This window comes from Pelophylax lessonae (genome assembly GCF_965119305.1).
Source record: "Pelophylax lessonae genome assembly, chromosome: 11".
Classification (NCBI taxonomy): Eukaryota; Metazoa; Chordata; class Amphibia; order Anura; family Ranidae; genus Pelophylax; species Pelophylax lessonae.
The window spans coordinates 226,223,068-226,237,385 of NC_138778.1; the positions used below are offsets into that span (position 1 = coordinate 226,223,068).

At 47.7% G+C, this 14,318-nt stretch overlaps 1 protein-coding gene across 3 annotated transcripts in view; it reads right to left on the reverse strand.

Annotated features, from left to right (window-relative positions):
- SPATA2 (spermatogenesis associated 2) overlaps positions 1-7,498 on the reverse strand; it is a 50,695-nt gene extending 43,197 nt beyond the window's left edge. The window contains exon 1 of one of the 3 annotated variants that reach the window (XM_082272198.1): positions 7,454-7,486. The gene's annotated coding sequence lies outside the window, so the exon portion shown is untranslated. Of the gene's footprint in view, positions 1-7,310 lie in introns of all 3 variants that reach the window. The other 2 variants (XM_082272196.1, XM_082272197.1) reach the window with 2 other exon arrangements.
- Positions 7,499-14,318: the final 6,820 nt, after the last annotated feature.

Genomic DNA, 14,318 nt, shown 5'->3' on the forward strand with positions numbered 1-14,318 from the left:
GTTGGCCCTCTGTGTTTTATCAAGTCCAAAGTCAGCTCCGCCCTCTAGCAGGAAATTCTAGAGCACTTCATGCTTCCCTCTGCTGACCGGCTTTATGGAGATGCTGATTTCATTTTCCAGCAGGACATGGCACCGCCCACACTGCCAAAACTACCAATACCTGGTCATGTGATCATGGGATCACTGTGCTTGATTGGCCAGCAAACTCACCTGACCTAAACCCCATAGAGAATCTGTGGGGTATTGTCAAGAAGAAGATGAGAGACATCAGATCCAACAATGCAGATGAGCTGAAGCAAAGCAACCTGGGCTTCCATAACACCTCAGCAGTGCCACAGGCTGATCCCCTCCATGCCACGCCGCATTGATGCAGTAATTCATGCAAAAGGAGCCCCGACCAAGTATTGAGTGCATCCTATACTGTACATGGACAGACTTCCCATCCTATACTGTACATGGACAGACTTCTCATCCTATACTGTACATGGACAGACTTCTCATCCTATACTGTACATGGACAGACTTCTCCCCCTATACTGTACATGGACAGACTTCTCCCCCTATACTGTACATGGACAGACTTCTCCCCCTATACTGTACATGGACAGACTTCTCATCCTATACTGTACATGGACAGACTTCCCATCCTATACTGTACATGGACAGACTTCTCCCCCTATACTGTACATGGACAGACTTCTCCACCTATACTGTACATGGACAGACTTCTCCTCCTATACTGTACATGGACAGACTTCCCATCCTATACTGTACATGGACAGACTTCCCATCCTATACTGTACATGGACAGACTTCTCCCCCTATACTGTACATGGACAGACTTCTCCCCCTATACTGTACATGGACAGACTTCTCCCCCTATACTGTACATGGACAGACTTCTCCTCCTATACTGTACATGGACAGACTTCCCATCCTATACTGTACATGGACAGACTTCCCATCCTATACTGTACATGGACAAACTTCTCCCCCTATACTGTACATGGACAGACTTCTCCCCCTATACTGTACATGGACAGACTTCTCCCCCTATACTGTACATGGACAGACTTCTCCCCCTATACTGTACATGGACAGACTTCTCCTCCTATACTGTACATGGACAGACTTCCCCTCCTATACTGTACATGGACAGACTTCCCCTCCTATACTGTACATGGACAGACTTCCCATCCTATACTGTACATGGACAGACTTCCCATCCTATACTGTACATGGACAGACTTCCCATCCTATACTGTACATGGACAGACTTCCCATCCTATACTGTACATGGACAGACTTCCCATCCTATACTGTACATGGACAGACTTCTCCCCCTATACTGTACATGGACAGACTTCTCCCCCTATACTGTACATGGACAGACTTCTCCCCCTATACTGTACATGGACAGACTTCTCCTCCTATACTGTACATGGACAGACTTCCCATCCTATACTGTACATGGACAGACTTCCCATCCTATACTGTACATGGACAAACTTCTCCCCCTATACTGTACATGGACAGACTTCTCCCCCTATACTGTACATGGACAGACTTCTCCCCCTATACTGTACATGGACAGACTTCTCCCCCTATACTGTACATGGACAGACTTCTCCTCCTATACTGTACATGGACAGACTTCCCCTCCTATACTGTACATGGACAGACTTCCCCTCCTATACTGTACATGGACAGACTTCCCATCCTATACTGTACATGGACAGACTTCCCATCCTATACTGTACATGGACAGACTTCCCATCCTATACTGTACATGGACAGACTTCCCATCCTATACTGTACATGGACAGACTTCTCCTCCTATACTGTACATGGACAGACTTCTCCCCCTATACTGTACATGGACAGACTTCTCCCCCTATACTGTACATGGACAGACTTCTCCCCCTATACTGTACATGGACAGACTTCTCCCCCTATACTGTACATGGACAGACTTCTCCCCCTATACTGTACATGGACAGACTTCTCCCCCTATACTGTACATGGACAGACTTCTCCTCCTATACTGTACATGGACAGACTTCTCCTCCTATACTGTACATGGACAGACTTCTCCTCCTATACTGTACATGGACAGACTTCCCCTCCTATACTGTACATGGACAGACTTCCCATCCTATACTGTACATGGACAGACTTCCCATCCTATACTGTACATGGACAGACTTCTCCCCCTATACTGTACATGGACAGACTTCTCCCCCTATACTGTACATGGACAGACTTCTCCCCCTATACTGTACATGGACAGACTTCTCCCCCTATACTGTACATGGACAGACTTCCCCTCCTATACTGTACATGGACAGACTTCTCCTCCTATACTGTACATGGACAGACTTCCCCTCCTATACTGTACATGGACAGACTTCTCCTCCTATACTGTACATGGACAGACTTCCCATCCTATACTGTACATGGACAGACTTCCCATCCTATACTGTACATGGACAGACTTCTCCCCCTATACTGTACATGGACAGACTTCTCCCCCTATACTGTACATGGACAGACTTCTCCCCCTATACTGTACATGGACAGACTTCTCCCCCTATACTGTACATGGACAGACTTCTCCCCCTATACTGTACATGGACAGACTTCTCCCCCTATACTGTACATGGACAGACTTCTCCTATACTGTACATGGACAGACTTCTCCTCCTATACTGTACATGGACAGACTTCTCCTCCTATACTGTACATGGACAGACTTCTCCCCCCTATACTGTACATGGACAGACTTCTCCCCCTATACTGTACATGGACAGACTTCTCCCCCTATACTGTACATGGACAGACTTCTCCCCCTATACTGTACATGGACAGACTTCCCATCCTATACTGTACATGGACAGACTTCTCCCCCTATACTGTACATGGACAGACTTCTCATCCTATACTGTACATGGACAGACTTCTCCCCCTATACTGTACATGGACAGACTTCCCATCCTATACTGTACATGGACAGACTTCCCCTCCTATACTGTACATGGACAGACTTCCCATCCTATACTGTACATGGACAGACTTCTCCTATACTGTACATGGACAGACTTCCCATCCTATACTGTACATGGACAGACTTCTCCTATACTGTACATGGACAGACTTCTCCCCCTATACTGTACATGGACAGACTTCTCCCCCTATACTGTACATGGACAGACTTCTCCCCCTATACTGTACATGGACAGACTTCTCCTCCTATACTGTACATGGACAGACTTCCCATCCTATACTGTACATGGACAGACTTCTCCCCCCTATACTGTACATGGACAGACTTCCCATCCTATACTGTACATGGACAGACTTCTCCTATACTGTACATGGACAGACTTCCCATCCTATACTGTACATGGACAGACTTCCCATCCTATACTGTACATGGACAGACTTCCCATCCTATACTGTACATGGACAGACTTCTCCCCCTATACTGTACATGGACAGACTTCCCATCCTATACTGTACATGGACAGACTTCCCATCCTATACTGTACATGGACAGACTTCTCCCCCTATACTGTACATGGACAGACTTCTCCCCCTATACTGTACATGGACAGACTTCCCATCCTATACTGTACATGGACAGACTTCCCATCCTATACTGTACATGGACAGACTTCCCATCCTATACTGTACATGGACAGACTTCCCATCCTATACTGTACATGGACAGACTTCTCCCCCTATACTGTACATGGACAGACTTCCCATCCTATACTGTACATGGACAGACTTCCCATCCTATACTGTACATGGACAGACTTCTCCTCCTATACTGTACATGGACAGACTTCCCATCCTATACTGTACATGGACAGACTTCTCCTCCTATACTGTACATGGACAGACTTCTCCCCCTATACTGTACATGGACAGACTTCTCCTCCTATACTGTACATGGACAGACTTCCCATCCTATACTGTACATGGACAGACTTCTCCCCCTATACTGTACATGGACAGACTTCTCCCCCCTATACTGTACATGGACAGACTTCTCCCCCCTATACTGTACATGGACAGACTTCTCCCCCCTATACTGTACATGGACAGACTTCCCATCCTATACTGTACATGGACAGACTTCTCATCCTATACTGTACATGGACAGACTTCCCATCCTATACTGTACATGGACAGACTTCTCATCCTATACTGTACATGGACAGACTTCCCATCCTATACTGTACATGGACAGACTTCTCATCCTATACTGTACATGGACAGACTTCCCATCCTATACTGTACATGGACAGACTTCCCATCCTATACTGTACATGGACAGACTTCCCATCCTATACTGTACATGGACAGACTTCCCATCCTATACTGTACATGGACAGACTTCTCCCCCTATACTGTACATGGACAGACTTCTCCTCCTATACTGTACATGGACAGACTTCTCATCCTATACTGTACATGGACAGACTTCTCATCCTATACTGTACATGGACAGACTTCCCCTCCTATACTGTACATGGACAGACTTCTCCTCCTATACTGTACATGGACAGACTTCCCCTCCTATACTGTACATGGACAGACTTCCCCTCCTATACTGTACATGGACAGACTTCCCCTCCTATACTGTACATGGACAGACTTCCCCTCCTATACTGTACATGGACAGACTTCTCCTCCTATACTGTACATGGACAGACTTCTCCTCCTATACTGTACATGGACAGACTTCTCCTCCTATACTGTACATGGACAGACTTCTCCTCCTATACTGTACATGGACAGACTTCTCCTCCTATACTGTACATGGACAGACTTCTCCTCCTATACTGTACATGGACAGACTTCTCCTCCTATACTGTACATGGACAGACTTCTCCTCCTATACTGTACATGGACAGACTTCTCCTCCTATACTGTACATGGACAGACTTCTCCTCCTATACTGTACATGGACAGACTTCTCCCCCTATACTGTACATGGACAGACTTCCCATCCTATACTGTACATGGACAGACTTCCCATCCTATACTGTACATGGACAGACTTCCCATCCTATACTGTACATGGACAGACTTCCCATCCTATACTGTACATGGACAGACTTCTCATCCTATACTGTACATGGACAGACTTCTCCCCCTATACTGTACATGGACAGACTTCTCCTATACTGTACATGGACAGACTTCTCCCCCTATACTGTACATGGACAGACTTCTCCCCCTATACTGTACATGGACAGACTTCCCATCCTATACTGTACATGGACAGACTTCTCCTCCTATACTGTACATGGACAGACTTCTCCCCCTATACTGTACATGGACAGACTTCTCCCCCTATACTGTACATGGACAGACTTCCCATCCTATACTGTACATGGACAGACTTCCCATCCTATACTGTACATGGACAGACTTCCCATCCTATACTGTACATGGACAGACTTCCCATCCTATACTGTACATGGACAGACTTCCCATCCTATACTGTACATGGACAGACTTCCCATCCTATACTGTACATGGACAGACTTCTCATCCTATACTGTACATGGACAGACTTCTCCTCCTATACTGTACATGGACAGACTTCCCATCCTATTACAACCCAGAAGAGGCGCCGATTGGCTGCCTTCTGGGGGCGTAACCTGGGCGCAGGAAAAAGCGCTGAGCCACCCCCACCTTCGCGATATCCTGGCTGTGATTGGTCCAGTCTCCAGCCTGGACCAATCATCATCCAGGACATCGCTGACTCGCAATGGGGGCGGTGCCGGTGCGTGCATCAGTCACACACCGTCACCGCCCGATCTCCTTCCCGCCGCCCGGACAGGAAGACAGAAGACTGAAGAGGAGGACGTCCAAGGCGCTGCTCGTCTCGGTTCCCGGGAATCCTGCCCCCGTCAGAAGGTAAGTGATTGAAGCCGACCTGTGCCCTCACCTGTGCCATGCCTATGCCATCACCTGTGCCATGCCTATGCCATCACCTGTGCCATGCCTATGCCATCACCTGTGCCATGCCTATACCATCACCTGTGCCATGCCTATACCATCACCTGTGCCATGCCTATACCATCACCTGTGCCATGCCTATACCATCACCTGTGCCATGCCTGTGCCATCACCTGTGCCATGCCTGTGCCATCACCTGTGCCATGCCTGTGCCATCACCTGTGCCATGCCTATACCATCACCTGTGCCATGCCTATACCATCACCTGTGCCATGCCCATACCCTCACCTGTGCCATGCCTGTGCCATGACCTCAAAGTCATGTAATTTTTTTACCACGTTTTTTGCCGCGAAGCAATACCTATTACTTTTTTCTTTTTTGCGCCCCCCCCAAAAAATTTTGAGCACCAGCCGCCACTGTCTGAGACACTGAATGTTGGGGTGTCACTCGCTGTAAGCCAGAATCATGAAAGCTAAAAGACAGAAATGCTTGGAATCTCTCACTCTGTGTGTAACCCATCTATATATAATATATGGAGTTTACCTTTTTTCATTGAAATTACTGAAATAAAAATTACCTTCTTGATGATATTCTAATTTTATAAGAGGCACCTGTATGTGTGTGTGTGTGTGGGGGGGGGGGGGGGGGGATATTAAAACGTACCATATTCTATATATGGGGGGATATTACAACGTATCATATTATATATGGGGGGGATGATATTACAATGTATCATATTATATATGGGGGGGGGGATATTACAATGTATCATATATTCTATATGGGGGGGATGATATTACAATGTATCATATTATATATGGGGGGGGATATTACAACGTATCATATTATATATGGGGGGTATATTACAATGTATCATATATTCTATATGGGGGGGTATATTACAACGTATCATATTATATATGGGGGGGGGGGATATTACAATGTATCATATTATATATGGGGGGGGGGATATTACAACGTATCATATATATATGGGGGGGGGGGGATATTACAATGTATCATATTATATTTGGGGGGGGGATATTACAACGTATCATATATATATGGGGGGGGGGGATATTACAACGTATCATATATATATGGGGGGGGGGATATTACAACGTATCATTATATATGGGGGGGGGGGGGGATATTCCAATGTATCATATTATATATGGGGGGATATTACAACGTAACATTCTATATATGGGGGGGGATATTACAATGTATCATCCTGGGTTGTCATAGCTGTCAGGTCCCCATCCCCCTCTCACGGGTAGTACAGGTATTTCTGGGGGAGGGGTATTACAGGTGCCCCCTCTATACACACACACCTGGTTGGGGCCTCCAGGGTGACGCTGAGTCACGTGATGCTGACGTCCTCCCCCCACCCCGGCCCCCCTATCATACACACCCGAGCCGGGGATGGATGTACCGAGCGCTCCCTTCACCTCCTGAGCCGCGGCTTCCTTCTCACCTCCGCCATTATGGAAGAACGCTTCACTTCCTCCTTCTAGCAACGTCACTGCGCTGGCAGCTCTAGAGCGCGCACGCCGGTCCTACGCGCTCTTGTCTCTCCAATCGGCGGCTCGCTACGCGCGCACCCGCCGCTCCCTCCTCCAATCCCCGCGCAAGGAGCCTTGTGTTCCCGCCCCTCTCACCTGTAAAGGGCGCTCTCCGCCCCCGCCGCTCAGCGCTTCACTGTGGATGTCTCCGCCCTCCTCCTCCCCATCTATCAGGGAAGGATGTATGAAGTCCCCGCCCCTTCTCACTGTGCGTGCCACCCACTCCACCTGTACAGAAGATTGCCCTGCCCACTCACTCCCTGCCCCCGCCTGTGCCTCCTTCTCTGCTGATGTCCCCTCCCATAATGTTCTATGTACCAAAGGAGCTTACACTCTAATGTCCCCCCACAGTCACACACTATTATTATTATACATTTATATATCTCTGACATATACCGCAGTGCTGTACAGAGATCACTGAGCCAGTCACATCAGTCTCTGTATCAGGGGAGCTTACACTCTAATGTCCCCCCCCCCCCCCCCCCACAGTCACATCTGTCCCTGTACCAAAGGAGCTTACACTCTAATGTCCCCCCACAGTCACACACTATTCTATACATTTATATAGCTCTGACATATACCGCAGTGCTGTACAGAGATCACTGAGCCAGTCACATCAGTCTCTGTACCAGAGGAGCTTACACTCTAATGTCCCCCCTAAAGTCACATCAGTCCCTGTACCAGAGGAGCTTACACTCTAATGTCCCCCCACAGTCACATCAGTCTCTGTACCAGAGGAGCTTACACTCTAATGTCCCCCCACAGTCACATCAGTCTTTGTGGCAGAGGAGCTTACACTCTAATGTCCCCCTACAGTCACACACTATTATTATTATACATTTATATAGCTCTAACATATACCGCAGTGCTGTACAGAGAACACTGAGCCAATCACATCAGTCTCTATACCAGAGGAGCTTACACTCTAATGTCCCCCCTCCCCCACAGTCACATCAGTCCCTGTACTAGAGGAGCTTACACTCTAATGTCGCCCCCCCCCCACAGTCACACACTATTATTATTATACATTTATATAGCTCTGACAGATATTGCAGTTACACAAAATGTAAATGTATTTTATTGGGATTTTATGTGATAGACCGACACAAAGTGGAACATAATTGTGAAGTGGAAGGAAAAGTGTGGCTGCATTTGTATTCACCCCCCTGGAGTCAATACTTTGTAGAACCGCCTTTCCCTGCAATTACAGATGCAAGTCTTTTTGGGGATGTCTCTACCAGCTTTGCACATCTAGAGAGGACATTTCTGCCCATTCTTCTATGCAGAATATCTTATCTCTGTCAGATTGGATGGAGAGCGTCTGTGAACAGCAATTTTCAAGTCTTGCCACAGATTCTCAATGGGATTTAGGTCTGGACTGTGACTGGGCAATTCTTACCCATGAATATGCTTTGATCTAAACCAGAGGTGGGGAACCTTTTTTCTGCCGAGGGCCATTTGGATATTTATAACATAATTCGGGGGCCGTACAAAATTATCAACTTAAAAATGTGCCTGTTATATTTGATCAAACATTTAATTAACTCATCCCTAATGTGATGGCTGCAACTGCTTCTATTTGGTGAGGTGTGTGATGTCAGCTGGTATTGATGATGTTGCTACTCACAGCTGGTTTTCCAGATTTGCATCGGTCAGTCTGGAGCGCAGTTGACTCTTTGCAAGGGTAAGTTTTGAAAAGAACTGCTGGTAGGTACTGCTGGCTGGTACTGCTGGTGGGTATCACTGGTGGGTACTGCTGGCTGGTACTGCTAGTGGGTATTGCTGGGGGGTACTGTTGGTGGGTACTGCTGGCTGGTACAGCTGGTGGGTACTGCTGGTTAGTACTGCTTGCAGGGACAGCTGGTGGGTGCAGCTGCTGGGTACTGCTGGCTGGTACTGCTGGTGTTTACTGCTGGCTGGTACTGCTGGTGGGAAATGCTGGCTGATACTGCTTTAGGTACTGCTGGCTAAGGCTGGTACTGTGCTGTGGGTACTGCTGGCTAGTACTGCTGTGGGTACTGCTGGCTCAGTCTGGTACTGCTGGCTGGTGCTGCTGTGGGTACTGCTGGGTGTTACTGCTGGCTGGTACTGCTGTGAGTACTGCTGGCTCAGGCCGGTACTGCTGTGGGTAATGCTTGCTCAGGCTGGTACTGGTGGCTGGTACTGTGCTGTAGGTACTGCTGGCTGGTACTGCTGTGGGTACTGTTGGCTGGTACTGCTGGCTCAGGCTGGTACTGCTGGCTAGTACTGTGCTGTGGGTACTGCTGGCTGGTACTGCTGTGGGTACTGCTGGCTCAGGCTGGTACTGCTGGCTGGTAGTGCTGTGGGTACTGCTGGCTCAGGCTGGTACTGCTGTGGGTACTACTGGTTCAGGCTGGTACTGCTGTGGGTAATGCTTGCCCAGGCTGGTACTGGTGGCTGGTACTGTGCTGTAGGTACTGCTGGCTGGTACTGCTGTGGGTACTGTTGGCTGGTACTGCTGGCTCAGGCTGGTACTGCTGGCTGGTACTGTGCTGTGGGTACTGCTGGCTGGTACTGCTGTGGGTACTGCTGGCTGGTAGTGCTGTGGGTACTGTTGGCTGGTACTGCTGTGGGTACTGCTGGCTCAGGCTGGTACTGCTGTGGGTACTGCTGGCTCAGGCTGGTACTGCTGTGGGTAATGCTTGCTCAGGCTGGTACTGGTGGCTAGTACTGTGCTGTAGGTACTGCTGGCTGCTACTGCTGGCTCAGGCTGGTACTGCTGGCTGGTACTGTGCTGTGGGTACTGCTGGCTGGTACTGCTGTGGGTACTGCTGGCTCAGGCTGGTACTGCTGGATGGTAGTGCTGTGGGTACTGCTGGCTCAGGCTGGTCCAGTTGGCTGGTAGTGCTGTGGGTACTGCTGGCGAGAAATGCTGGTTAGGAACGGCGCCCCGCTGAAGGAAGATAGAGATGCTTCCTGTATTGGTCACAGGCGGAGTGCATTTGATATCACTCCGCCTGTGACTCACTCAGACTGTCAGGACGGAGCCGGAACTATAGAAGAAACATCGGCTCCGTTCTGACAGCTCAGCTGAGAGACACAGACTCAGCAGCACAGGGGACCAGACCAAATTATTTCAGCCCATGGGTTGTAGGTTTCCTACCCCTGATTTAAACCATTCAATTGTAGCTCTGGCTGGATGTTTCGGGTCGTTGTCCTGCTGGAAGGTGAACCTCCGCCACTGTCTCAAGTCTTTTGCAGACTCTAACAGGCTTTCTTCTGGATTTGGCTCCATCCATCTTCCCATCAACTCTGACCAGCTTCCCTGTCCCTGCTGAAGAAAAGCATCCCGACACCATGATGCTTCCACCACCATGTTTCACAGTGTTGATGGTGTGTTCAGGGTGATGAGCTGTGTTAGTTTTCCCCCACACATAGCGTTTTGCTTTTAGGCCAAAAAGTTCCATGTTGGTCTCATCTGAGCAGAGCTCCTTCTTCCACATGTTTGCTGTGTCCTCCACATGGCTTTTCCCAAACTGCAAACAGGACTTCTTATGGCTTTCTTCCACCAATGGCTTTCTTCTTCTCACTCTTCCATAAAGGGCAGATTTGTGGAGCGCACCACTAATAGTTGTCCTGTGGACAGATTCTCCCACCTGAGCTGTGGATCTCTGCAGCTCCTCCAGAGTTCCCATGGGCCTCTTGGCTGCTTCTCTGATGAATGCTCTCCTTGCCCGGCCGGTCAGTTTAGGTGGACGGCCATGTCTTGGTAGGGTTGCAGTTGTGCCATACTCTTTCCATTTTCCCATGATGGATGAACAGCGCTCCGTGAGATGTTCAAGGCTTGGGAGATTTTTTTTTTTATAACCTAACCCTGCTTTAACCACTTCAGCCCCGGAAGGCTTTACCCCCCCTTAATGACCAGGCAATTTTTTGTGATACGGCACTGCGTCATTTTAACTGACAGTTGCGTGGTCGTGCGACGCTGTACCCAATAAAATGGATCTCCTTTTTTCCCCACAAATAGAGATTTCTTTTGGTGGTATTTGATCACCTGTGTAGTTTTTATTTTTTGCGCTTTAAACCAAAAAAAGAGCGACAACTCTGAAAAAAAAAACAATATTTTTCTACTTTCCGCTATAAAACATCCAATAAAAAAAATGTAAAAAATCAAATTTCTTCCTCAGTTTAGGCCAATTTGTATTCTGCTACGTGTTTTCGGTAAAAAAACAAAAATCCCAATAATTGTATATTGATTGGTTTGCGCAAAAGTTATCACATCTACAAACTATGGGATATTTTTATGCCATTTTTATTTATTTATTTATATTTTTACTAGTAATGGCGGCAATCAGCGATTTTTAGCGGGACTGCGACATTGCGGCGGACAGATAAGACAACTAAATTACATTTTTGACACTTTTTTTGGGCACCAGTGACATTACTACAGTAATCAGTGCTAAAAATATGCACTGTCACTATTCTAATGACACTGACAGGGAAGGGGTTAATATCAGGGGCAATCAAAGGGTTAAATGTGTTCCTGGGGGGTGCTTTCTAGCTGTGGGGGATGGTTTGACTAGGGCAAGACACACACCTACACATGTTGAACTGGATGGACTATTGTTTTTATTCAACCTAAACTACTATGTAACTATGTCTGTGTTCATGCTTAGCAGGAACGCAAGATCTCTATCTTCTCCCCTATAAGAACAACAATCTGCCTTGTTTACATAGGCAGACTGCCGTTTTGCCTGTCTTAGGAACGATTGCGAGTGGTTGTTGAACATCAGGTCCCCCGGACCCACTAATTGACTCCCCCTCTCTCCAATCAGCATACGATCGTGCCTCCGGCAGCACCCGCCCCCTAGTGGCTATTGCACATAATGACGTATATGTACGTGATTTCGCGCAATAGAGCCGACCTGCCGCAGTACATGTACCGTAACTTCTCCACAACTTTATCCCTGACCTGTCTGGTGTGTTTCTTGGCCTTTATGATGATGTTGGTTCACTAAGGTTCTCTAACAAACCTCTGAGGGCTTCACAGAACAGCTGTATTTATACTGAGATTACATTACACACAGGTGGACTATTTTTACTAATTAGGTGACCTCTGAAGGCAATTGGTTCCACTTTAGTTAGGGGGTATCAGAGTAAAGGGGGGGGGGTGAATACAAACGCACGCCACACTTTTCACATATTTATTTGTAAAAAATGTTGAAAACCACTTATCATTTTCCTTCCACTTCACAATTATGGACCGCTTTGTGTCGGTCTATCACAATCTTTTTCAACCAGGGTGCCTTAACCACTTAAGCCCCGGAAGATTTTACCCCCTTCCTGACCAGGGCCTATTTTGCGATTCGGCACTGTGTGAATTTAACGGACAATTGCGCGGTCGTGCGACGCTGTACCTAAACGAATTTGGCGTCCTTTTTTTCCCACAAACAGAGCTTTCTTTTGGTGGTATTTGATCACCTGTGGATTTTTTGATCATGCACTATAACCAAATAAAGAGCGTCAATTTTGCAAAAATAACAATATTTTTCACATTTTTTTATATGAAATTCCCCCCCAAAAAATGTAAAAAATCAAAATTTTTTAACATTTTAGGCAAATTTTTTTTTTTTTTTACCATATGTTTAGTTAAAAAAAAAAAAATCGCAAAAAGCGTATTTTGATTGGTTTGCGCAAAAATTATTGCGTTTACTAACAAAGGGAAAGATTTTTGTCATTTTTATTGTTATTTTTTTTAACGCGTAATGGCGGCGATCTGCGATTTTTTTTGCGGGACTGCGACATTGCGGCGGACAGATCGGACCCTTGACTGACATTTTTGACACTTTTGGGGTTACCAGTGACATTACTACAGTAATCAGTGCTATACATATGCACTGTTACTGTAAAAATGACACTGGCAGTGAAGGAGTTAACTGTATTGGAGAGGGAGGGGTTAAGTCTGTCCTAGGGGCGTGATTCTAACTGTGATTGGCTGTGGCTTGATGTGTAAGAACAGTGATCAACGGTCCTACATAGTAGAACCGTTTGATCACCATTCATACACAGGGGAGAATGACAGGCGGCTTTGTTTACATTAGCCGCCTGCCTTTCTCCCGCTGTAACGGACGATCGCGAGTGCCCGGCGGACATCGAGTCCGCCAGCCACACGCGCGGGGGGGTCCGTGACTACGCGGGAGCGCGCATCTGGCGGCGCGCGCTCGCTCCCAAAACCCTTACAGGCTAGTGACGTAGACCTACGTCGCTTTGCCTGTGAGGGGCTGACTGCCAACGTAAATAGTCGTGCGGCGGTCGGCAAGTGGTTAAAGCGGAGGTCCAGCCATTTACTCACCTGTCCAACGGTTCAGCGATGCGGCCGCCGGAAGCCTCGATCCTCTCCCTCGGCGCCGGCATCACTGCTGTGGGCACCCGGCTGTTACAGTTTGCAGGCTTCACAGCCGGGTACCCGTCGCGCTGCGCGCCGTGATTGGCCGGCAATCTTCTGGGACCTCTGACATGTCCCAGAAGATTGCAGGGAGGGAGGGGGAGAGGAGAACTTCCGCTCAGGGCGCCGTGGCGCTCCGAGCGGAAGTGGGAGCGGGTATCTGTCAAAACTAGGTACCCGCTCCCCCCCCCAAAAAATGACATGCCAAATGTGGCATGTCGGGGGGTCAGGACTCCCTAAAGCGGAAGTTCCACTTTTGGGTGGAACTCCGCTTTAAGGTTCCTTCAGGGTTGCCTTGGCAAAATGCCTAAAATGTATCAAAAATTGTATACAAGCCAGCACAGGTGGATGAAGCCTATTAGTTACACAAA